This window comes from Cavia porcellus, unplaced genomic scaffold, assembly GCF_034190915.1.
Source record: "Cavia porcellus strain 051 isolate PalLab524CR breed Dunkin Hartley unplaced genomic scaffold, mCavPor4.1 scaffold_11, whole genome shotgun sequence".
NCBI lineage: Eukaryota > Metazoa > Chordata > Mammalia > Rodentia > Caviidae > Cavia > Cavia porcellus.
Genome location: NW_026947494.1, coordinates 39,240,029 through 39,267,865, shown reverse-complemented (window position 1 = coordinate 39,267,865; position 27,837 = coordinate 39,240,029). Strand labels below are relative to the sequence as shown.

Here is a 27,837-nt window from a genome sequence, read left to right as displayed (position 1 = left end):
TCCTGTTTTAGCACCAGGACTGCATTCCAAGTTGGTTTCTCTCAGCCCATTTTGTTCCTGAGTCAGCAGAGCATATCTTTACCGGCTTATGTCTCCTTAGTCCGCACCATTCCTGACTTCTGAACCAAGCCTTTCAGAGAGCCTCCGTAGTATCTGCTATCTGTCCGCCATGTTCTCCCGGAAGTTTGCATCCCTGGTTTCAATTCTCAGTATCACCAAAAAAAAAAAAAAAAAAAAAAAAAAAAATTTTTTTTAAGTGTCTCAAAAGTCTCACCATCTTATTTTACTCACTTATGAATTTTTTAAAAAGTAAAAATAAATAAATAAATAAAGTTGTCCAAAAATACCTTGAAACTCAAAACCTGAGCAGCACAGTTCTTGACTGGCCAGCTCCTCCTGGAATCACCTTTCAAGTTTGATTGGTACTTCATACAGAGAAGTAAGGATTTCACAGTGGCGTCTTTCCTGGGCCTCTGTTTGGCTCTCAGTAAGACATGCCCATACTTCTTTTCCGTCTCTATGGAGAGAGCACTGTGCATTAGGCTGAAAAATTATCTTCCAAAGTGAGAAAAGAATTAGACTGCTGCTTCAGAGCTGCAGAAGTATTTGGAATGTTTTACAAATGGTTGCTACAACAAAAAGTTATTACAAATATGTACATTGGCTAGGGATATAGCTCTGTGGCATAGGCACCTGCCTGGCAAGCACAAAGACCTGAGTTTGATTCCCAGTACCAAAAACCCAAAACAAACAAACAAAAAAACCAAATGTGTACATCACAACATGCTTTTAAAGACACTTTGCAGTGTGCTCACCTTCCCTAAAATGTTGTCCCCAAAGGTGCTCGGCCTCTGGTCCAGCTGGGATCTCTGGGGAAAGCCACAGACAGTCTGATAAAAAGACAAAGTGAGTGTGGGGCAGAGGCAGTGGGTAAAGAACAAAGAAAGGAGAAAGCATGGAGCAGGGTCTGGTCCAGCATCCTTTGTGTACAGAGGTAGAGGTGCTTCTCTTTAGTGCTTTTCCGCTTATCTTCCAAGTCATCAACTGTGTTTTCCATTTTGGTTATTTGATCTCTCATCAAACAGTGCAGTCTCTGCCTCCTTGAATTTATCAGTAAGAATCTTTATCTCTTCCTCATTGTTGTTCTTTCTGAGAGTACCGTCCTTCAGCAGCATTCATCTTCAGGTTCTGTTCCATTGGTCTGATCTGCTCATCCATCTCCCAGCAACAACCGGCCTGACTCTGCCAGTTCAGGTTGCTCCTCTGTGTGTTCCAAATCTCCTTCAATGACCACCAGTTACAGGCCACCTCTTCATATTTCCTGCCTGCCTCTTGTGCAATGTGTTTAGCTTCTTTAAGTTGGATTTTCTGGAGTTCCATCTTTTCTTCATCTTTTACGGCCTGGTTTTCATACTCTCTCACTCTCACCGGCCGCTTTCTCACCTTACCCCAGCTTTTGCAGGGCAGTGGTGCTCCTGTGCCTGGTCCAGCTCCTCTTCAACCAGCTGGACCCCACGGTTCAGGGAGACCACCTCTGCCTCAACCTGTTCCCCAGCCAGCCTTTCTCCCTCCACTTTCCGATGGAGGCATTCAGCCCTCCCTGCATCATCTGCCTGCTGCTGAAGAATCTTGCAATTCACAGGCTCAGTGGAGATGATTCCGGCCCTAGTGTCTACCCAACAACCTCTCAGTCTTGATTTCTACTTTCTCAGTTCTGCCATGCAGCTGCTTCTCTCACTTTTATTTTTTTAAATGAAGTTTTTCTACATTTGACAAAAACAAATAAATTTTTAAAAGACTTTAATCTGACTGTATATCAATTTTAGTGATAAACTGTCACAGACAAAATGCATAGTGGGGAAAATTTATACAAGAAGCTAAACAGTAGACAAAAAGTTCATATGAAAGGAAATACACACTATATTATATGCATTTGTCCTATTCTTGGCTTCCTGTCATATTTCAATAGCTTCCTCTATTTTGAGAAATATCTATTAGAAGAGGTCTTCTCAGTCAACCTGCAGGAGAGAGTGATTGGCTGAGAGCCATCTTAGAGATGGGACAGCTGAGCTCAGAACCCAGAACTGCTGCTGGCTGAATGTAGTGTCCCCCTCTGGGCTCAGACCCATATAAATCTCTCAGATGGTGGTGAGCCCAATACATCTGGTCTCAGGACACGTCTGCTGAGATTATCCACTACCCTGCAAAAAAGCTACGGCTGGTATGCTAGATAGATCTGCATGAATTGAGACTCTGTCTTCACAGGTTGTCTCCTAGTGAAACTAGAGAGAACCCTAGAAGTAGACTTTTTCTTTTCTTTTTTTTCTTCTTTCTCCTTCATTGTTTGATCTTGTTTTTAATATGATACTGAACGTGTTTCCAAGCCTCTTTGTGGTTGTGGTTCTGCTCTGTTCTTTTTATCTCATCCATCTCACTTTTCCTTCAGTATTCTGTACTAGTTTCCCAAAGTTGACAAGATGCCCTTTTGTCTTCGAACTTTCTAATCTCTTCCTCTTCTTCCACTTCCTTATTTTCTCTTTAATTCACTTAAAATTTTAACTCTCAAGGGTAAAATTGACATATTAAGGATTCACATGCTGCATATAATTTTCTGGTTTGTTTTAGATTTTGTTATAGAATCACAAATCTAGTTCATATGGTTAACAGTAGCATAGTAAGGGTTAGCTCAGTTTGTCACTTTCCAGGCTGTGTTTGATGCTATTGGTACCACGATAACCAAAATCAACCGAATTGTTCTAAACATCTGTTGGTCCTGGTATTGCATGACTAAGGATCACAGAAAATATTGTGGAACAATGCCAAGAAGCCATGGACTGGACCAAACAAGCAACAACCAGTTACCAACAAACTGAAGAGGTAAGATCTTTCAACAGACTCAAAACTCAAATAACTACACCTGGAAAATACCCCAGAGAAATAGTCACCACCTAAGGGTCCTAAATACTACCAACAAAACAAGCCAGTGTAGCAATTTACTAGCATCACCCCAGGAACTAAACTAAAAAAGAAAGAAAAGAAAAGAAAAAGGCACAAACAAAATGCAACCGCACACATTCAGTTCACCAAAGTCAAATAAAGGGGACAATAGGGTGGGACAATCCAAAAGCTTCCTACCAGGCCTCTCAGCAAGTGGTAACAACAAAACAATTGAATAAAGTTATAGAAAAAAATGAAATCTCTCAGGTAACTACAGAGGTGGTGTTCAAAATGAAGACCATGTTTAGTGATGTTAGACAAAATAAAGACCATGCTTAGTGACACTAGACAAAATAAATAAATAAGCAAGCTTAAGAAAATTATGGAAGCTCAGCTCAGGAAAGAAGTGGAATCTATAAAACGTATTCAAGCAGATATCCAGGAGAATAAAAATTCCATTGAAAGTATTTGAAGCAGATTAGTTCATTATGAGAACAGGGTCTCAGATATTGAAGACAGGATGGCAGTTAGCAGCCAGGAAGAAAAAGATTCTCAGAACTAGCAAGGGACCATAAGAAATCAGTCCAGAGAAGCTCCTTCCTTTGTCTGAAGGACTGAATATTTCTGCAAGCAGGGAGGGATCGCAGGTTCCTGAGGCACCTCAGCCTGTGGTGAGTGCCCAGCACAGTCTGCCCAAATCTCAGACTGTTCCGGACCCCCCAGGCTTCTGGGTGCAGTGAAGTGGAGCAGTGGGTTAGAGGCCACTACAGCTGCCTCCCCATCCCTCCAGGCTACACTTGGAGCTCTGCTGAGCTCCCGACGGATGGGTGGGCCTACACTATCCCCCGAGCCCAGCCGCGCCTAGCCATCTGCGTGCAGAGGAGGAACTGGGCGGATCCGGAGTGCCTGCAGAAGCCCCTTCCTTTGTCTGAAGGACTGAATATTTCTGCAAGCAGGGAGGGATCGCAGGTTCCTGAGGCACCTCTGCCTGTGGTGAGTGCCCAGCACAGTCTGCCCAAATCTCAGACTATTCCGGACCCCCAGGCTTCTGGGTGCAGTGAAGTGGAGCAGTGGGTTAGAGGCCACTACAGCTGCCTCCCCATCCCTCCCGGCTACACTTGGAAGTCTGCTGAGCTCCCGACAGATGGGCAGGCCTACACTATCCCCCGAACCCAGCCGTGCCTAGCCATCTGCGTGCAGAGGAGGAGCTGGGCAGATCTGGAGTGCCTACAGAAGTCCCTTCCTTTGTCGGGAGGACTGTGGATATCTCTGCAAGCAGGGAGGGATCACAGGCTCCTGAGGCACTGCGGCCTGTGGTGAGCACCCTAACCCAGCTGCGATTGAAGAGCTGTGGATCTTCCAAGGGGCAGGTGGGCGCACAGTGTCCCTGAGCCCCAGCTTGTCTGGAACTGCGGAGTTCTGAGCAGGCAGAGGAGGGCCACTGGTTCTGTAGGCCCAATGGCTTGGGGTAGCGCGGTGCCAGAGTCTCAGTAGCTCCAAACATAGAAGGGGATTTTCAACAGATCCGGAGGAAGCTTTCAAATAACACTTGAAACACAGAAATATAGAAAATGACAAAATGAAAGACCAAATTACAACCTCAAACCTACAGCCCATCTCAGGAAACCCTAGGAGCGATGTATATAGAAGAAAATATATCCCATTCACCTCATATATCGGACATAATAGCTACTGAAGTTGATAAGCAACTCCAGGAAGCTTTAAAGAAATTCAAACTCGAAATAATCTCCCAGATAAAAGAAGAAATGATAAAAGAAATGAAAGAGATTCTAAATATATCTAAAGAAAACACAGATAAAAAATTGGAGGAACTAAACAAAAAGATAGAATCCCTAGATGAGCAATATAAGAAACAAACAGAATACATAATGCAGATGCACAGAGATATACAGGAAATAAAAAACTCCACTGAAAGTTGTAAAAACCGCCTTAATGAAAGTGAAGATAGAATTTCAGACCTTGAAGACATGATTGCAGCTAGTGAACAGGAAAGGAAAGATCTTTTGAAAATAACAAGGAATCAGGAAACAACAATTCAACAACTGCAAGACGATGCAAAGAAGAATAACATAAGAATGATAGGGATTAATGAAAGAGAGGGAGACAACATAAAGGATGTCAAGAGGATATTTAGAGAAGTAATAGCTGAAAATTTCCCAAGCATGAGATCAGAAACTGACATCAGGATCAGTGAAGCATATAGAACTCCAAACAGTCATAACCAAAATAAAACTACACCCAGACATATAATAATCACCATCCCAGAAATCCATCATAAGAATAGATTATTAAAAGATGTCAGAGAGAAAAGACAGATCACTTATAAAGGAAAACCTATCAGAATCACAGCAGACTGCTCAGCACAAACGATAAAGTCAAGAAGAGCATGGAGTGAAGTATTCCAGATCCTAAAGCAAAATGATTTCCAACCAAGACTGATATATCCTGCAAAACTATCATTCAAAATAGATGGTGCAATACGATACTTCCATGACAAAGAACAGCTGAAGAACTTCATGAACACCAAACCGACCCTGCAAAAAATATTGAAAGACAGTTTAGATACACAAAGGAAAAAACCACTAAGCAAAGCAAATAATTAAACAGAACAGAAAGATAAAGATGCAGCAGCAGAGAGATAACATTCCTACAATTAACCAGCATTTAACAGTAATAACCATTAATGTAAATGGTCTAAATGCACCAATCAAAAGAAACAGACTAGCAGAATGGATCAAGAAACAAAAGCCAACCATATGCTGTTTACAAGAAACCCATCTAACCCAGAAGGATACTCACAGACTGAAAGTCAAAGGATGGAAAACAATTCTTCATGCAGCAGGAATCCAAAAAAAGGCAGGAGTAGCCATTCTGTTTGCAGACAATGTGAACTTTAAACCAACAATGACCATAAAGGACAAAGAAGGTCGCTACATACTCGTAAGGGGAAAACTCCAAGAGGAAGAGATAACTATCTTAAATATATATGCACCAAACTCCAGAGCACCCAGTTATATAAAATAATTATTAACAGAAATGAAAACTCAAATTATCAGTAACACAATTGTAACAGGAGACCTTAATACACCACTGACACCAAGGGACAGATCAACCAGACAGAAAATGAGCAAAGAAATAACAGAACTGAATCACACCTGTGAACAAATGGGTTTGATAGATATATACAGAATGTTCCAGCCAACAACATCAGAATACACATTCTTCTCAGCAGTACATGGATCATTTTCTAAAATAGACCATATATTAGCTCACAGAACATATTTAAACAAGTGCGAAAGAGCTGAAATCATCCCTTGCATGTTATCGGATCATAGCGCTCTGAAATTAGAAATTAATGATAAAAGATACTGCAAAAATCCCACAAAACATGGAAACTGAATAACACACTCTTGAGTAATCAGTGGGTCACAGAAGAAATTAAAGAAGAAATTAAACAATACCTAAAAGAAAATGAAAATGCAGATACAACTTACCGGAATCTGTGGGATGCAATGAAAGCCGTTCTGAGAGGAAAATTTATTGCACTGAGTTCCCACATCAGGAAAACAGAACGAATACAAATAAATAACTTGATGCTACACCTCAAACAGCTAGAAAAAGAAGAGCAAGTCAAGCCCAAAGCCAAAAGAAGAGAGGAAATTATAAAAATCAGAGCAGAAATCAATGCAATAGAGACTAAGAAAACAATCCAAAGAATCAACGAATCAAAGAGTTGGTTCTTTGAAAGAATAAATAAAATCGATAAGCCCCTAGCCAACCTTATTAAAAAAAGGAAAGAAAAAGCTCAAATTCATGCAATAAGAAATGAAAAAGGAGAAATCACTACAGACCCAATAGAAATACAGAGGATCATCAACACCTATTTCGAAAACCTCTACTCTCAAAAGTTTGATAACACAGAAGAAATAGACAGATTCTTAGAAGCATATGAAGTACCAAAGCTAGATCAAGAGGATATAAAACTGTTGAATAACCCAATCTCTGCTAATGAAATTGAGAATGTAATTGGGTCCTTACCCACCAAGAAGAGCCCAGGCCCAGATGGATTCACTGCAGAATTCAACAAGAAATACAAAGAAGACCTAATGCCGACACTCCTCAAACTATTCAATGAAATTGAAAGGGAAGCAATCCTTCCTAAGTCATTCCTGGAAGCAAATATTACTCTAGTACCAAAACCTGAGAAAGACCCAACTAAAAAAGAGAACTATAGACCGATCTCCCTAATGAACACAGATGCAAAAATCCTCAATAAAATATTGGCAAATAGGATCCAGCAAATCATCAAGAAGATTATACACCATGACCAAGTGGGATTCATCCCAGGAATGCAAGGATGGTTCAACATATGCAAATCAATAAATGTAATCCACCATATCAATAAAGCCAAAAATAAGAATCACATGATCATTTCTATAGAGGCAGAAAAAGCCTTCAATAAGGTCCAACATTTATTCATGATAAAAACTCTACAGAAAATTGGAATAGATGGTCTTTACCTCAATATAATAAAGGCCATTTATGACAAACCAACAGCCAGCATCATACTAAATGGCCAAAAATTGAAAGCCTTTACTTTAAAATCAGGCACAAGACAAGGATGTCCTTTATCACCACTCCTATTTAATATAGCACTGGAAGTACTAGCCAGAGCAATTAGGCAAGAAAGAGAAATAAAAGGGGGAAAGATAGGAAAAGAAGAAGTTAAGTTGTCATTGTTTGCAGATGACATGATACTCTACATAGAAGACCCCCTAAGCTTCATTGAAAGACTCTTAGATACAATAAATAAATTCAGTAATGTGGCTGGATACAAAATCAATACTCAGAAATCAATAGCATTCCTATACTCAAACAACAAAATCACAGAGAGGGAAATAAGAGAAACTAGATTATTCACATTAGCAAGCAAAAAAATGAAATATTTAGGAATTACTCTTACGAAAGAAGTGAAAGACTTATACAGTGAAAACTATAATACACTGAAAAAGGAAATTGAAGATGATCTCAGAAAATGGAAAGACATCCCTTGCTCATGGATAGGAAGAACAAACATTGTGAAGATGGCCATTCTCCCAAAACTCTTATACAGATTCAATGCAATCCCAATAGAAATACCATCAACATACCTTATAGATCTAGAGAAATCACTCCTAAATTTCATCTGGAACCAGAAGAGACCTAGAATCGCAAAGGCAATTCTAAGCGGCAAAGGCAAAGCAGGAGGCATCACAATCCCTGACTTGAAATTATACTACAAAGCAACAGTAGTAAAATCAACATGGTATTGGAATCAAAACAGAACCGAAGATCAATGGAATAGATTAGAAGATACAACCACAACTACAAACACACTCAACCACCTTATCTTTGATAAAGGAGCCAAGCAGGTTCACTGGAAGAACGACAGTCTCTTTAATAAATGGTGCTGGAAAAACTGGCTCTCCATTTGCCGAAAACTAAAGCTAGACCCATGTCTATCACCATGTACTAAATTAAAATCTAAATGGGTCAAAGATATGAATATTAAAACAGAAACACTAAATTTATTGGAAGACAAATTGGGTAGAAAACTTGGAGACGTAGGAGTAGGTAGAGAATTCATGAGCAGGACTCAAACCGCACGGGAAATACTTCCCAGAATCAATAACTGGGACCACTTCTTATTAAAAAGTTTCTGCATGTCAAAAGAAATCTCCAGCATAGTGAAAAGAAAACCCACAAGCTGGGAAAAGATTTTAGTGAACTCTCTCTCAGACAAGGGCCTCTTGTCTAAAACATATAAAGAATTAAAAAAACTCAGACCTCCAAAATTCAAAGATCCAATCCAAAAATGGGCATCTGAGATGAATACGCAATTCTCAGATGAAGAAATGCAAATGCCAAATAAATACATGAAAAAATGCTCATCATCATTGGTCATTAGAGAAATGCAAATTAAAACCACACTGAGATACCATCTCACTCCTGAAAGAATGGCCAGGATCAAGAAAACCAGCAACAACAAATGCTGGAGAGGCTGTGGGGAAAAAGGAACTCTCCTGCACTGTTGGTGGGAGTGTAGACTGGTACAGCCTTTGTGGAGGTCTGTCTGGAGGTTTCTCAAAAAGTTGGGATTGGAAATCCCATTTATTCCAGCTATTCCACTTCTAGGCATATTCCCAGAAGAACTGAAAGCATCATACCACAGTGATATATGTGCACCTATGTTTATAGCAGCACAATTTGTAATCGCCAGATCTTGGAAACAACCCAAGTGTCCATCAACTGAGGAATGGATAAAAAAGTTGTGGTATTTCTATACAATGGAGTATTATTCAGCTATAAAGAAGGATCACATTGAGATATTTATCAATAAATGGGCGCAGCTTGAGACCATACTCATAAGTGAAATAAATCAATCTCGCATGTATGAATACCGAATAGTTTCCCTAATGTAAGTAATGATTCAAATATATAAAAATATGTGGCAATCATGATTCCCCATTATGTGGCCTTGAAGCCTTATAAAATTTTCACTTATTAATTAGAAAGGCTTTATTCTGGGCTTCTTGATATGGAAATATTTGAAGCTATAGTATATGAAGTTTTATCCAAATATTTCAAGGAAAAAGACAGACACTATGGTAACTACTATTCTTTAAAAAAATTATTTAGTTATTTCTTATGTTTATTTTAATTAAGGGAAAAATTTTAAAAATTAGGATATATAATAGTAACTCTTTTCGATTTCCTATTAACTTGTTTTGAAGTCCTGTAATACTCCCACGATCTTGTTTTGACTGATTAGACTCTGTTCCATTCTGTGTGATAGTATCAAGTCTGAGGGTATAGGCAACTACTTTGAAGGCAATAAGATTCACTAAGATGCCCATTCTGGTTTGACTATTGTCTCCTTTGGAAGTCCTGTATTGTTTACAATGCCTAAGTTTTATTGGTCTTGTTCTCTACTGTTTTGTCCAACTTTATAATATCTAATGAGATAGACAAATCTTTTTAAGGAAACAAGAGACAACGCTGATAACCATTGTTAATAACCTTGTACTCTGTTCCACATCATGTGCTATGTCTATCCTTGGTTTTGGCTGACAGCTTTGTTTTGCCATATTTGACTTTATTCTCTCCCCCCCCAAAAAAAGTAATAAGAACTAAGGAGTAATAAAATCCAAAATGTGTAAATTTTGTTGTAAAAAAGAGAGGAAGGGAAAAAAAAGAGCTCTAACGGATATAACAGCAAGTGTGTATAGGGGTGTTAAATAGCTGACTATATTAATGTTTTTGGATCATTGAACACAGCTGTTTGCAGTCTCACTGTTTGAATGTCTACTTTGTATTCTTTGATACTGTGATTTGAGCAACTATTTCCAAGATGATAATATGTAATCTATTAACAGGTGATTTCTTACTGTTATGTTTTTTTTGTAGTTCTGTATTATGTGTAACCTTACACTGCTTTGTTTTGTTTTGTGTTTTTCTGTTTTTCCTCTTAAATTAAAAAAAAAAAGAAATCAGTCCAACAGCTGCTAGCTAAGACAAAGAATAAATTAGGATTGGTTAGAGTTAATGAAAAAGCAGGAGATATCATAAATAAAATTTTCCTGGTAAAGAAAAAGAATTTGACATACAGATAACTGAGGCATACAGAACTCCATTAGCTATGATAAAAAAAAAAATATTCAAGATTCCAGAAATTCAACACAAGAATAGAGCCTTAAAGGCAGGAGGCATCACAATCCCTGACGTGAAGTTACACCACAAATCTACTGTAATAAAATCAACATGGTACTAGAATAAAAACAGATCTGAAGGTCAATGGAATAGAACCACAACTACAAACACACTCAACCACCTTGTCTTTGATAAAGGGGCCAAATATATTCACTGGAAGAATAACAGTCTCTTTAATAAATGGTGCTGGAAAAATTGGCTCTCCATATGCCAAAAACAACCCGTGCCTATCACCATGTACTGAACTAAAATCTAAAAGGATCAAAGATCTGAATATAAAACAGAAACACTAAACATGTTGGAAGACAAAGTAGGTAAAAATCTTGAAGACAGGGGCTGGGGATTTAGCTCAGTGGCATAAGCGCTTTGCCTTGCAAGTGTGTGGTTGTGAGTTCGATCCCCAGTACTGATAAAAAAAGAAAAAGACAAAAAAAAAATCTTGAAGACATAGGGGTAGAGAATTCATGAAAAGGAATCAAACTGCATGGGAAATACTTCCCAGAATCAATAACTGGGATCACATCTTATTAAAGAGTTTCTGTATGTTGAAAGAAATCTCCAGCATAGTGAAAAGAAAAACCACAAACTGGGAGAAAATCTTAGTGAACTGTCCTTCAGACATAGGACTTCTGTCTAAAACATATAAAGAATTTTAAAAAATCAGATCCCTGAAATTCAAAGACCCAATCTAAAACTGGGCATCTGAGATGAATGCACGGTTCTCAGATGAAGAAATATAAATGGCAAATAAATACATGAAAAAATGTTTATCATCATTAGTCATTAGAGAAATGCAAATTAAAACCACACCGAGATTTCATCTCACTCCCAAAGAATGGCCAGGATCAAAAAAAAATGCCAACAACAAATGCTGGACTGTGGGGGAAAAGGAACTCTCCTGCACTGTTGGTGGGAGTGTAGACTGGTGCAACCATTGTGGAGGTCAGTCTGGAGATTTACCAAAAAGCTGGGATTGGAAGTCCCATTTGTTCCAACTATTCGACTTCTAGGCATATTCCCAGAAGAACTGAAAGCCTCGTACCACAGAGATATATGTGCACCCATGTTAATAGCAGCACAATTTGTAATAGCCAGATCTTGGAAATAACCTAAGTGCCCATCAACTGAGGAATGGATAAAAAAGATGTGGTATTTTTATACAATGGAGTACTACTCAGCTATAAAGAATGATCACATTGAGATAATTATAAATAAATGGACACAACTTGAGACCATACTCATAAGCAAAATAAATCAAACTCACATGAATAAACATCATATAGTCTCCCTAGTGTAAGAAATGGTAACAGTACATAAGATTTTATGGTAATCATGATTCCCCATTCCATTGCTTTGATTCCTTATAATGTTTTCATTCATTATTTGGAATGATTTTATTCTGGTTTGTATGATTTTATTATCTGTGATGGTATGAACAGCTATTTTGAAGAAAACAAGACATTATAATAGCCACTGCTGATTTAATAGCATCTTGCTTTGAAGTCTTACCAGCTTTTGTTCTTCTGTTTCCATTGGTTCTATCATGTTGTATCTTATTGAATTTTAATATGTGTGATAGTATAAACAAGTTTTTTATGGAAAAGGAGATAATATAGTAGCCATATTCATTTTCTGTTATTTGATTCTGAATGCCCTGTGATATTTTCATTCTCTTGAATGGTTTTATGCTATTTTGTTATGTTTGATACTATTGTATATAAAAGGTACACTCAACTATTTCAAAGAAAGAAACATTATTGTAGCTACTGTTAATATCAGATTGTCTTGTGGTGAAGTACTGTGTTGCTTACATTGTTCTGTTCTGATCTGCTTTGTTCTGTCCTCTTTTGTCTTAATCTTTTTTTTTAAAGAATAGAGCCTTAAAATTTATTAGGGAAAAGAAACAATCACTTATAAAGAAAAACCCATCAGAATCACAGATGACTTCTCAGCACAAACTCTCAAAGTAAGGAGAGCTCAGAGTCAAGTATCCAGATTTCTAAAGGAGAACAACTTTCATTTAGACTCATGTACCCCACAAAATCGTCTTTCAAAACTGATAGAGAAATAAGGTACATCCATGACATAGAAAGTGTGAGGAAATTTATATATACCAAACCAGCACTCCAAAGTGTTCTGAAGGACATTCTAGAAAGAAATAATAAAGAGTACAGCTCCATGAACCCCAACAGAAAGAATCCACCAAGCAAAACAAGGCAAAACAAATAATTAGATGGGAATAAAAAGGGAGCCACAAGAAACTAATGTGACAAGGATACATATCAATTATCACTATCAAATGTTAGTGTCTGAATTCACCAACCAAAAACAGACTGACAGAATGGATCAAGAAGCAAGATCCAACAATATGCTGCATACAAATAACACATTTAATTCAAAAAAATTCATAGGCTGAAAGTCAAAGGATGGTAAACAATATTCCATGTAATAGAAACCCAGAAAAAAAAACAGGAGCAGCTATTCTATTTGCAGACAAAGTGAATTTCAAGCCAAGACTAAGAGAGATAAAGAAGGTCACCACACCCTTGCAAAGGGAACAATCCAAGAGGAAGAGATAACAATCATAAATATATATGTGACAAATACCAGTGCACTCGGAACAAACTAATGAACATGGTATAGGCAACTACTTTGAAGACAATAAAATGCATTATGATACCTATTGTAGTTTTACTACTATCTTCTTTTGAAGTCTTATGCTGCTTCTATTGTTCTGTTTTTATTGGTTTTATTCTGTATGATTTTGTTTGATTTTATTATTCCTGATGGTATGGGCAATTCTTTTGAAGATAACAAGAGGCATTATAGTAGCCATTATAGATCTCCTTGTATTTTGTTTTTAAGTTATATACCATGTCATCCTTTTGTTTTGATTGACTTTATTCTGTTTTGTTTCATTTGGTTTTATTCTCTTCAAAGTAAAAAAAATGGTAATGGCCATGAAAATTAAATAAGCCCCACTACAATTGTATTGGGAGGTCTCAATACCCACTGATACAAAAAGACAGATTGAAAAAAATCAATAACAAAATACTAGGACTGGACCAAACTTTTGAACACATGGATTTAGTGGATGTCTATACTGTCCCAACACATGACATTAGAATACCCATTCTTCTCAGCTGTACACAGAACATTCTCCAAAACAGGTCACATACTGGCTCATAGAACATGCTTAAGTAAATACAAAGGAACTGAAATTATCCCATGCATACTATCAGACCACAGTGCATTGAAATTGGAAATCCATGGCAAAAGAAACCACAAGAACTTTATGAACACATGGAAATTAAATAGCACCCTACTGAACAACCACTGGGTCACTGGTGAAATTAAAGAAGAAATTAGACAGGATTTACAGTTGAATGATAATGACAATAAAACATACTGGAACTTATGGGACATGATGAAAGCCTTTTTTTAAAAGCACTATTAAGAGGAAATTTTAAAGCAGTAAATATCCATATCAAGAAAACAGAGCAAGTGTATAAAAACAACTTAATTGTGAAATCTCAGACTTCTAGAAAAAGAAGAGCAGGTTAAGCCAAAAGCTCATTTGAAGAAGGAAATGATAAAGATCCAAGCAGAAATTAACACATTGGAGACAAAAAAAAATCCCACAAAGAATCAATAAATTGAAGAGTTGGTTCTTTAAAAGATTAAATAAAATTGACAAACCCTTATCCAAACTTATCAAAAAAAGAAAAAAATTCAAATCCATACAGTTGAAAAAAATTCAAATCCAAACAAAAAAGGGTGAAATCACAATGGACCCTACAGAAATCTAGAAGATTGTCTATACCTTCTTGTATTCTAATAAGATGGAAAAATACAGAAGGCATGGACAGGTTCCTGAATGCATATGAACTACCAAAGCTGAATCATGAAGATATAAAAATCTTAACTCAATATCTATCAATGACATTGAAGATGTAATTAAAAACCTATTAACAAAGAAAAGCCTGGGCCCTGACAGATTCATTGCTGAATTCTACAAGAAAGCAAAGAAGACTTAATAATACCAATACTCCCAAACTTCTTTAATGAAATTGAAAGGGAAGCAGTACTTCCAAATTCATTCCTGAAATCAAGCATTATCCTGATATGAAAATCAGAGAAGGACCTACTTAAGAAAGAGAATTAAAGACCAATTTCCCTAATAAACATAGATGCAAAAATCCTCAATAAGATACTGATAAACAGATTGCACTAAATTATCAAGAAAATGATGCATGGAGCTAGGAATTTAACTCAGTGGCATAAATACCTGCCTGCAAGCATGAGGTCATGAATTTGATCCCTGGTACAAAAAGAAGAAGAAGAAAAAGAAGAAGAAGAAGGAGGAGGAGGAGGAGGAGGAGGAGGAGGAGGAGGAGGAGGAGGAAGAGGAGGAGGAGGAGAAGAAGAAGAAGGAAAAGGAGAAGGAGGAGAAGAAGAAGAAGGAGAAGGAGGAGGAGGACAAGAAGAAGAAGAAGAAGAAGAAAAAGAAGAAGAAGAAGGAGAAAGGAAAAGGAGGAGAAGAAGAAGAAGGAGAAGGAGGAGGAGAAGAAGGAGAAGAAGGAGGAGGAGGAGAAGAAGAAGAAGAAGGTACACCATGATCAAGTGGGATTAATCCCAAGAAAATGTTCAACACACATAAATCAATAAATATAATACCCCATATTAAGAGTTAAGGATGAAAAATTATATGACCATCTCAATAGTTGCAAAAAAAGCTTTTGATAAAGCCCAGCACCCACTCATGATAAAAACAACCCCAACAGAAAATTGGGATAGATGGTTTTTATCTCAATCTGATAAAAGCCATCTATGATAAACCAACAGCCAGCATCATGTTAAAAGGACAAAACTGAAAACTATCTCTCTAAAATCAGGAACAAGACAAGGATATCCACTGTTTCCACTCTCAGTTAACGTAGTCCTGGAAAATTTAGCAGGATCAATTAGACAAAAGAAAGAAATAAAAGGAATAATGATAGGAAAGGAAGAATTTAAACTATCGTTATTTGCAGATGACATGATACTCTACATAGAAGGCCCCTAAAATCCCCAAGAAACTGAATTCAGTTGCATAGCTATATATAGTGTCAACACTTGAAAATCAACAGCCTTCCTGTACACAAATAACAAACTCACTGAGAGAAATCTGAGAAATAATACCTTTCACAATAGCGTCCAAAAAAAAAAAATGGAATACCTAGGGATCAGTCTCCAAAGGATGTAAAGGGCCTACACACTGAAAATTATACTACTCTAAAAAAGGAGATTGAAGAGGATATTAGAAAATGGAAAGGCATCCCTTGATCTTTGGTAGGAAGAACCAATATAGTGAAAATGGCCATATTTCCAAAACTGATATACAGATTCAATGCAATCCAAAATAAACTTACAGTAGCATATCTCAGAGAATTAAAGAAAACCAAAAATTCACCTGGAATTGGAAGAGACCTAAAATAGTAAAGGCAACAAAGGTAAGACAGGGTACATCATAATTCCTGATTTGAAATTATACTACAAAGCTACTGTGATGAAAACAACATGGTACTGGTTTTAAACAAACAAACAAACAAAAACCCCACCAGACTCAAAGATCAATGAAACAGATTAGGGTACCTAGAAATAAGACATACTCAGTCATCTTATTTTTTACAAAGGTGCCAAACACATTCACTTTAAGGAAACTAGCCTCTAATAAATGGTGCTGGAAAAACTGGCTCTACCCATGCCAAAGATTAAAGTTGAACCCATATCTTTCACCATGCACTAAACTAAATTCAGGATGGATCAAAGATCTAAATATTAGAATAAAAATATTAAATCTGCTAGAAGATAGAGTAGGTAAAACTCTTGAAGACTTCGGTATAGGCAAAGATTTATGAACAAAATCCTGACTCACAGGAATTATCACAAAGAATCAACAACTAGAATCTCATCTTATTGAAAAGCTTTTGCACAGCAAGACAAACCACCAACATAGTGAAGAGACAACCCACAACATGGGGGAAAATTTTTGCCAGCTGTTTCTCAAAGGATTATTAGTGAGACCATATAAAAAATTTTTAAAAAATTAGTCCTCCAAGGTTTAAAGATCCAATCCAAAAATGGACATCTGAGATAAATACACACTTTTCAGATGAGGAAATACAAACAGAAAATAAATATGTGAGAAAATATTCAACATCACTGGTCATTTAAGAGATATAAATGAAAACCACACTGAACCAAGACATAGCTCAACAGCATAAGTGCCTGCCTGGCAAGTGCAAGGTCCTAAATTCAATCCTGGGTACAAACAAAAAAATTTAAAACAACACTGAGATTACACCCCAGAAAGAATGGCTAGTATCAAGAAATCAACCAATAACAAATGCTGGAGGGGGTGGGTAAAAAGGACCCTTTTCCACTGTTGGTGAGAATGTAGACTGGTGCAACCACTGTGGAAATCGGGGTGGAGATTCCTCAAAAAACTATGATTGGAGGTCCCATTCAACTCACATATTGTCCTACTGGGTATCTTCCCAAAAGAATTAAAAACAGCCTGGGGTTCACTGGTCATGTTACATTTGCATTACCCAGAAGACATCATACCACAGTGATATATGTGCATCTATGTTTTTAGCAGCACAGTTTTTAATAGCCAGATCTTAGAAACAACCTAAATGCCTGTCAGCTGAGGGATGAATAAAAAAAGTGTGTTATTTTTTACAATGGAGTACTACTCAACCATAACGAATGATAAAGTTGAGACTTTTATAGGTAAATGGGTAGAACGTGAGACCGTGCTCATAAATGAAATAAATCAGACATGTGTGTGTTAACATTGTGTTATCTCACTAGCGTGAGAAGCTGAAAGAAACAATATATGCATATATATGGTAATTAAGATAGTTCTACTATTGATTTTTCTCTTAGTTCATTGAAGAGAAAGGTTTGTGCTAGTATTGTTTGAACAATTAAATTCAGATATCTTGTATTCTGAGTGATTGATTTGAAGATAACAGTACGTGATACATATACCATTGTTACTCTTTAATTATTGTGTCTTGAAATTTTTGTCTTTAAAATAAAATGGATTTGGACAACATAAAAAAAAACATAGTAAAAAAAAATCACATCCTACTGCCATGCAAAAGTTCCTGCCATTCCTGTGATCTTCAGTGTATTCCTTTTAGTTTACCAGTCTGCCCACCACCTCCAAAAAAAAAAAATGAAACAAACAAAAATATATAGTTTCTGGAGAATGTCAGTGCGCTGGACCTCACTTAGCTAAGAAGTGTCAGGTGAAGAAATTGCTGAGCCGGTTGTGGTGTCCTGTCTATAGCAGATTTATGCACCTTAGCTACACAGTACGTGGCTATTTATATTAGGCTTCAGGAGCTCCAAAATACCAAAGACTGGCTCCTTTAACCACAGCAGTTTGTTTTTACATTTTGGGGGGGCTGGGAAGGCAAAATCAAAATGATTGGCCTCGATTTTGCTTTCTCCTGAAGCCTCTGTCTTTGGCCAGCAGATGGCTGCCTTGTCTCTTTTGTGTTTGGATTTTTCTTCCAGTGGGTAACCCTGGTGTCTTAAGGAAAGCCATGTGCAAACACACTACGAGATCGTATTGGATTAGGGTCCATCATTATGGCCGCCTTTAATCTTAATTACCTGTTCAAATACCCCATATCATTCTAGTATGATCTCGTCTGAACTAATTCATAAGGTCATTTTCTGAGCAACTGGTTCCTAGGGCTCTAACATATGAGTTTTGGAGAACACAGCTCAACCTACAATCATAAGGATGACCACGGGGTGTGGTGATGCTTATTTGTAACCAGCACTTGGGAGACTGAGGCAGGAGGATCCTTATGAGTTTGAGGTCAGATGAGTCTACATAGTGAATTCAAGACCAGCCTAAGCTATACAGTAAGAGACTGTCACAGAAACAAGCAAGCAAAGAAACAGAAAAAAAAAAAAAAATCACCAATGACAACAAAACAAAATCATAAGGTGACCAACCAATCTTTTACTGATGCTAAATTTTCTATCTGCTAACACAGAGATTGATACTGAATTTCTGCCATGGAACAACCACTTAAAGGAGCCAATCAACTCAATTGTACTTTCTACTTCATTTGACAGACTCATTTGAGTCTGTCATAGACTCATTTGAACAGAATCAGGCCTGCATTCTTAGTATGATTTGTCCTATCACACAAGAGTCCTAGTCTACACCTGTCTCTCATTTCTTTTCTTTCTTTCTTTCTTTCTTTCTTTCTTTCTTTCTTTCTTTCTTTTCTTTCTTTCTTCTTTCTTTCTTTCTTTCTTTTGTACCAGGGATCAAACCTGTGACCTCCTGCTTGCCAGACAGGCGCTTGTGCTGCTGAGCTAAACCCCTGGCCCTCCCATTTCTTACTGCATGACGCTCTAGTCTAGAATTCCACACACTATGACAGATCAAGGGATTCATTCTCTTGCAAAGGAGATGCAGGCATGGGAACATCAGCCTGGAGTTCACTGGTCATGTTACATCTGCATCACCCAGAAGACACCAGTGTGACAAAGAGGCAGGTCTACCTGTTGAAGCTGTGGCTAAAAGTGATAGATCAGAACTAATATTTTGAGAGTCAGGGGAATAACTTTAAGGACACAGTAAATACGTTAAGTAAATGTCTTCAACAAATTTATACAGACACAGGAATCAAGCCAAAGAAATTAGAGAATTACTGTTTCTTATCCCTACAACTCTGAGTTCTATGGGTCTATAGTCCCTGGTTCCTTAAGATGGAACACGTCCCATAGAAAGATATTGCTGCCAACTGGACCCTTTGCCTTCATGACAAAGAACCAGAAGACAAGAAGAGGGCAACCATCTCTGAAGGGCTGGTATTCAATGATCCATTTATGGTGGATGGACTATAATCAAATCGTAAAGTCTAAGAAGGGCCTGGTGACCACAGACTCTGCCTCCTCTAAGCTGAGAGTTTACATTATGTATTCAAGTAAGGAATTAGAATCAGAAAACATGGCAACCAGTGACCATAGAAAACACATTGAATAGATACACGGGAACCCACCAGTGTCAAGTATATGGCCAAGACCAGCTTTGGTATAGCAAGTACTAACTGTGCTACCCTGATTTCTTCCCTGTGACACTATTATCATCATAATAAAAAGTCATAGCAAATTTGTTTTATTTAAAGAAATACTAAACAAAACAGAAAATGGGTAGAAATAATCCATACTTCCAAAGAAAAAAATAAACAGTAATTAATCACTAGTTGATGGTTACAGATTGTACTCTTACAAATAGTTATTCAAGAGACTAAAGTGAAGCATATAAAGTGGGGATTCAAACAGTGAGACTACAACCAGTTCTGTTTAACTATCCAACAAAAACTTAGAAATATGGTTATCAATCCTATACACTTAAACATACATGCAGTTATCCATATCTTAAATTATGTTGAGATTGAACAAACCCAAGCAGGCTAATATCACTGTGAACAAAGAATAATACTATTGCTGGGTTTCACATTATGACACTCCAGGATCAGCACTGGGTACTTTAATGTCTCTTTTTCTTCAAAGTGTCTGTTCATTTCATCATGTGTCATAAGATCAGTTCTCATAAACTGTTTATAGGTTCTACACATGCCTGAGTCTTAACATGTATTTCTATCCTTTATATATGAGAGGGAGAAACAAAACAAAGAAAGACAAAACAAAACATATTCCTATAAACATATGAAACAAAAAAGACATTTAAGACCACTGTAAAAGGAGTTCTATCATAGTTCCTGTGTTGTCTCTTGTTATCTTCAATAGAATTGGCCATATCATCAGACATAGTATAATTGAATATATCAGTACATAACAGTATTAATAAAAACACAACTCTGTATGTATTATAAAACTTCAAAAACATGCAGTAATCAAACCATAATGTGTATCTTAGAGTCTTGTCATCTTCAGTATAATTGCCTATACACTCAGAATTGATACCATCAATCATATCAGTTTTGAATAAAATCTGTTGATATCAAACATACCAGATTTAACTAAGTCATGATAAAGCAGTATAAGTCATACAGGGCTCCAGAATAAGTTTATAGAAAGTTAAAGATGATTACTGTGCTATACCCTGATGTTTTTGGGATAGCTGTCTGTGCCTTCAAATCTAATGCAAGTAGACAAACTGGAACACAATAAAATCTATCTAAGCACAGTGGTGTGAGTAATGTTAAATCCTGATACACTATTAACAATACCTTCTGCCATCCTTTTTAGACTCTTCCCTTTCTCTTCCCCAGGTACGCTGTGCATTTTTGGGTCTCATCAAGACCCTTGGTTTTAAATTGGGGGGGGGGGTAACCTGCTATTAACCTAAGTGGGTCTGAACCTTCTCTCTCATAGACCCGATCTCTAATTGTATTCCTTTACCTATTAAAGCCTGTCTTTCCAACCTATCCACAAATACTGGTCTACTTGCCCCTATTACTCTCTAGTTCTCTGTCACATAGAACATTGCTTTCTCATATTTGATTTTTAGTCCATGTACTCTTTTTAATGTTAATTATATTTCCTATAAATAGCATCTCAGTGGACCCTACCTCCTGATCTACTCTACATGTGCTTCTTTTTTTTTTAATTTAATATATCAAGGCCATCTATATTAGAGCTTATAACCAATCTTCTCTGCCTCATTTCTGTTATGCTGTGTTTTTGCCATCAGTTGTCTGCTTGTCTTCTTCATTCTGTTTTCTGCTCCACTCCTTTAAGGCCTCTCTGCCACTGTTCCTGAAATCCTAGTACTTTTCTCTCTCTCTAGAATGCCCTGCAGTATTCTCTGTAGAGTTGGATTGGTGGTTGCAAATTTCCCAAGTTCCTCTTTGTCTTGGAAGCATCTTGTTTCTCCATTAATTTCTAGAGACCACTTAGCAGGGTATATCAACCTGGAATGGAGGTTATTTTCTTTCAGGGCTTGGAATATTTCACTCCAGGCTCTTCCTGACTTGATGGTTTGTGTTGAGAAGTCTGTTGTTATTCTGATGGGCCTTCCTTTGCAGGTTATCTGTTTCTTGTCTCTAACACTCTGTTCTTATATTCAATTTCTGTTCTTATATTGAATTTCTGGGATCTTGATTAATATTTTAATATTCTGTTTTTATATTGAATTTCTGGGATCTTGATTATTATATGCCTGGGTGTAGCTCTGTTTTGGTTGTAGGTGGTGAATTGTGCCTCATACATCTGAATATCATTTCCTTTTCCTATGTTTGGGAAGTTTTCTTTAATCATTTCTGTGAATAGCCTTTGTAGTTCCTTTGTACCTCTGCTTCTTCATTCACATTCTTTATTCTCAAGTTATAGATCCTCTTGTCATCTTCTAGCCTTTGTATTGTTACTGCTTGTTTCCTTGTTATTTTTAAAAAGTTTTTCCTTTCATAATCCCACACTGCAAACCTGTCCTCCAGTTTGGATAATCTATCCTTAGTTTCTTTCAAGCAGATTTGCCATCTTTCCATAGAGTTTTTAATTTCCTGGTAACCTCTTTAAATCTGCTCCATGTATTCTGTATTTTCTTTATATTCTTCATCAAATAGTTCTCTCCTTTTTTGAGTTCCTCCCTTCTTGCATCTGTGTCTGCTTGAGGGGTGCCTAGCATCTCTTTTATTAATCTTCTGATATATTGGTTTACTTGGTTAAATATTTCCCTTTTGAACTCATCTATGAGGTCCTGAAGATATCTCTTTATGTCCACTGGTGCCATGTCTGATATTGCATGTTTGCTGTCCTCATTCTCCTTTATATTTACTTGTCCTGGATCAATGTTCTCAGGGTTGGGACCCGGGGACTTTTTTGTTGCTTCCTCTTCCCATTTTTTTTTTCCAGGAGGCCCCAGTTTCTTTCTTTGTTGGATACAATTCTTCTGGCTAGGCAGCTAGGCTAGCACACTACAGTGTGCTAGTGAGTTGCAAACAGGTGCAGTGTATGCTGGCCCCTCCATTCTGGGTCAGTCAACCTGCTGAGCCTTCACTGCGTTAGTGTGTGATGCCGCTGTAGAGACTTGATTTCAGATAACCTATTGGGTCTCAGCCAGGTCATGTGACCCAGGCCTAACTCACTTCACCAATTGGGTTCAGGAAGGGAACAATTGACTGAAGTCATTGCTGCCCCTTGTGCTTGCCAGTCCTGCCCAGTCCCAGAATGTCATCCATTGGAGCCCCTTTCTCTGTGGAATGGTTTTATTCCTGTCACTCACCACAGGTCAATGTTGGTTCCCTGCTAGCTCAGCTCTCTGTTTGGCTCGCCAACCTCTGACCTCTGTGTGACTGTGTTTCCGTGAAGTCGCTGCCACACGAGTTCAGACACTGCATCGGAAGCACTGAATCTTTAGCTGTTCCAATAGTAGCACCGGGACTGTATGTTTGATTGATTTTTCTCACCTCAGTTTCTTCTTGGGACAAGAGAATTTATCTCCCTCTGTTCCGGACTCCCCACACTGTATTATGTTGAATTCTAAGTGGACTATCTCAGGGAGCCTCTGTAGCCTGCTGTTATCTATCTGCCATCTTTGCTCGATTCCCCAGTCATAGAAAATTTGAAATCAAATATGTTGAATTACAAAACATACCCCAGTAGGACAAATATCACTTCTGACTAAATATTGGTAATAAATTGAAAAGTTGCCTTACACTGACTTTGTCAGATGGTTGAAAAAATTTTCAGGGACCAGCACTTGGCTCCATACATCTGTAACCTGGCATCTCCTTTACTCTATACACCTCTGGTGTCAAATGATACCAGGATATGAGGACCTCTTCCTGGGCACTTCAAGTTGGAATGCCTGGCCACAGTGCTAGGGATACCACATAGCAGAAGCTCTGTATTCCTTGGAATCATTTCTACACTGAAATAGGTAGCAATACCTGGCCTCTACACAAAACTATAGTAATTTTTTGGCATTTTTTATTTTACCATATATATATATGTATGTATATAATCATAACATTCATCATAGGGATTTTGTGGCAGTATATGGTACATCTTGTTTCTTTAACTATATTAAAGTCTGTCTATACTAAAGGTGTCTTAATCACTGCCTTGTCACTAAACACAATATGTGTAGTTGGAGTTTTTTTGTTTTTCTTTTTTCCTTTGCTACTGACAATCTCATGCTTGCCAAGCAGATGCTATTCTGTTACTACATGCCAGGTAAGACAAAATATCTAACAACCTCAGCTACAAGGAGCAGAGATTGATGTTGGCTTATGGTTTTCAGAGGTCCCAGTCCATGTTTGGCTGGCCCCAAGGAAGAAATGGCATGGAAGAAGGGTCTGGAGGAGGAAAGCTGCGCAAAGCATGGAGGCCAAGAAGCAGAGAGAGGAGGGAGGAGCTGGAGAGAGAGAGACTCAGCTTTCCACGTCAGGTCCTCAGCGAGCAGCCTCTTCCTACCAGGTCCGAGCTTCTCACACTGCATTCACCTATAGCACGCCATGATCCCAACTCCTTCCTGCACCCCCCCCCAAGCACATGAGAGCTTCAGGGGTCATTTTTGACCTAAACTATATGACTTTTTTAGGGAGAAGAAGGAAATGAGAGGTGCATGTAGGATATTGAGGGGAGCCTCTTCTTTCATTTCAGAAAACTAGGAAGATTGATTGCCTATCAATGGTCTACAGTATTGGGGTGGAGTTTTTCATACAGTCAAGACTTCTTGCCATAGCTTGAATATCTTCCTACATTTGGGGAAATTTTCACATTATGAACTTTGCCTTCCCTCACTGATATTAGAACTTGATCACCAGTTTCTCTTCCAGCTGCAGCTAGGATGCAGTTTTGACTTTGGCCAACAGACACACCCTGAGACTGCTTTAGAGATGAGCAAAGCAGGCTTCTTATTTTGTTGGTATAAGTGACATGAGAAAGTGCAACCACGACTCCCTAATTACAGGTGGCATCAAGGGTGAAGGCAGTAGTGGCCACAAGGGTGCTGAGTCTCTGGTATTTCATGTTGGATGGAGGAGGTAGTAGCAGTGTCAAAATCAGGATAGCTTATTACATGGCTCTGGGTGTCCTGGAACTTTATCTTTAATTCCATTTCTTCAACAACCTTGAGTAGGAGTGCATAATCACCTCTAAGAGATTATTGTTCTGGCTAAACTAGCCAGACTAGATTTTGTTGTTGGCAGCAAGACGTGTATATTTAACAGATAGTGTGCTCAGTTTATAATAGCCAGAGCTCGGAAACAAATGCCCAGTGACAGAAATGGATAAAAAAAGATGTAGTATATTTATATAATGGAGTACTACTCAGCATTAAGAATGATAAACTGGGGGCTGGGGATTTAGCTCAGCAGCATAAGCGCCTGCCTTGCAAGTGCGTAGTCATGAGTTCAATCCCTGGTACTGATAACAAAGAAAAAGACAAAAAAAACGATAAACTGGACACTTTTATGGAAAATGGATGTATCTTGAGAACATGCTCACTAGTGAAATAAATAAGACACACATGTATGGGGGGAAAAAGCATATAATGTACTCACCATATAAGACAATAAAAATAGTTGGGCACAGTGGCATATGTCTGTAATCCTAGCATTTGGGATACTGAGGCAGGAGGATTGCTGTGAGTTCAGCCCAGTCTGAACTACATGGTAAGAACCTGTCACAAACAATCAAACAAACAAAACCCAAATGAAACTCAAAGCTAAGTTTGGGATGTAGAAATTGATCTGCAGGCATTGGCATGAGGAAAGAGGCCCTCTCACTGCTGATGAGAAGGTGAGATCGATTCTGAAGGAAAATAATAATGTGGCAATAGTATTGGAATACTGTGGAAGATGTGAGGAGAAAACACAGATTTTTTTCAGGAAAATATCTTTTATAGACATATTCCTGTGACTGATTCCACTTGTGTTTTCATTTGAACCTAATAAATGTACAATGACTAAATTTTTCATTAATTTGTGTGTGGAGAGTATGAAAGCCAGCATAAATGCTGTCAGTTGGGAACTGGTGGATGCGAGGTGGGACAGCCTCAGGATGGAGTAGTATTTAGCAGTTTAAAGGGAAAAGGCTCAGAATGGGAATTCGTAGCAGTAATATTAAAGTAGAGAAGCTAGGGGTGGCCGAGTGCGCAAGACTGCCACGCCTGTGGGAAAGATACGGGCAGACAGAAATGTTGCAGAGATTAGAACGTTTCTGGGGGAAGGCAGCAAGTGATAAGGCTCATGTCTGTGGGTGAGGATGTTTTAGGAGATGGCTGGTCTCCTGAGAATACAGGCTGGTAGCTTTTGCATTTCTTCACTCATTTATGCAACAAATGTCTATGTAGTCACACAGTGTGCTGGATATTATGGCACAGAAGCCATTTCCACATTTAGGGAACTTGGGCCAGGATCCAGCTCAGCAGTGCACGCCTGTTTGGCAAGCATGAGGTCTAAGTTTGATTCCTGGTAACAAAAAAGAAAAAGTTAAAAAAAAAACTTCTAAAAAACAATATACATAGCTCCTGAAAACACATTTAGGGAGCTAGATGAAAAGAGGTCACACTGAGGACCTCAAGAGAGAAACGTATTAGCTGACTGTGGGGGGAATTCAAACATTTCTGGGTAAGTAGAGCTTGTGTGAGGGAGATGTTAAAAGATAGTTCAGGGGGCTGGGGATTTAGCTCAGCGGCATAAGGGTCTGCCTTGCAAGCAGGCAGTCGTGAGTTTGATCCCCGGTACCGATTAAAAAAGAAAAAAACTAAAACATAGTTCAACAGTTACTTAAAGTTGTGTTATGAAAAAGTTTAGATACTACATATTATCCTCATAGCAAGAATGAATCATTTCAATTCTTGGTATCAAAAAAAAAAAGTGAGTCATTAAAGCAAAGACATAGAAAGTTTCTGTGTGGAGAGTTAATGGGAATTCTGAGGCACAGAGTTAGGTTTTTACATTTAGAATAAGGCAAGCCATAGCAGGTCCTGGAACAGATAGAAATGTATTCAGCTGTCATTAACCCAAACTCCAAACAGCGCTACATTCATAGTAATTTTATGTAAGTCTGGAGGTAGGCATCTGGAGGCTGATCCAGTAGCTCCATAGCGTTACTAAGAAAACCAGGTTTCTTTGTGCTTTTTATTCTATTATTCTTGGAGAAGTTGGTTCGTCCTTAAATGATTGCAAATTTGCCCCTGCCAGTGTTGGCATCGTTGCTGTATGCAAGGAACGAAAAAGAGACAAAGGGCAAGTGGGAAAAGTCTTTTCCATCTGAGATCTTTTTCTTTCTCTAATGAGGAAACATCTCCAAAGGGCATTTACTCTTGTATCTCATTGGCTATACATGCTCCTGTCTCAAACCACTGCTAAAGGGAATCAAATTACACTGACTGGTTTAGGCAAGTTACGATTTATTGCCTAAGATATGCAAAAGATTGTCAACCCTGAGATTAATGCTTCTTCACACACTTTATATATAATTAGTCAAAACTCTCAGTTTAGAAATACTGCTATCATAGTAGTTTTCCTATTGGTTCTTATCCATTTCTGATCTTAAGACTTTATCAATATAGAGACATTTTCTCATAGTACCATTAGAATCACAGCTGATGGACAACTGTGTTAATTTTCTTATTTACATAGACACAGGGTCTTGCTCTTAGTTCAGGCTAGCTTTGAATTCATTCTGTAGCCCAGGCTGGCCTTGAATTTGAGGCAATCCTCCTGCCTCAGCCTGCCAAGTGCTGGGATAACAGGCATGTGCCACTACCTCTGGCTGTTAGTTTTCTATCGCTGTATAACAAAGTATCACAAATTTAGTGATTTACAGCAACAGAAATGTGTGATCTGACAACTTACCTGAATTAAGACTTCCAGCACCATTGCTGGGTTTTCTGCACATGGTCTCGGAAGGCTGCACTCATGGTGGTCCCAGGGCTGCATTCTCATCTGAGCCTTGAGGCTTTGTCCAGGTCTATCATCAGCAGAGCTGACTCCTGTGGTTTTAGGTCTAAATGGTTGCCTCTTTCCATGAACCATTCACATTGTAGTTGTTTACTTCTTTGAGAAAAGCAGGAGGGCAGCTGTGTTTCTGTAGCAATCTCCCCTTCCAGTTGGCCAGACTAGTCTCATCAAA

General features: G+C 38.1%; 1 pseudogene; it reads right to left on the bottom strand.

Annotated features, from left to right (window-relative positions):
- Positions 1 to 820: 820 nt before the first annotated feature.
- On the bottom strand, positions 821 to 27,584 carry LOC100730638 (tropomyosin alpha-3 chain-like; annotated as a pseudogene).
- Positions 27,585 to 27,837: the final 253 nt, after the last annotated feature.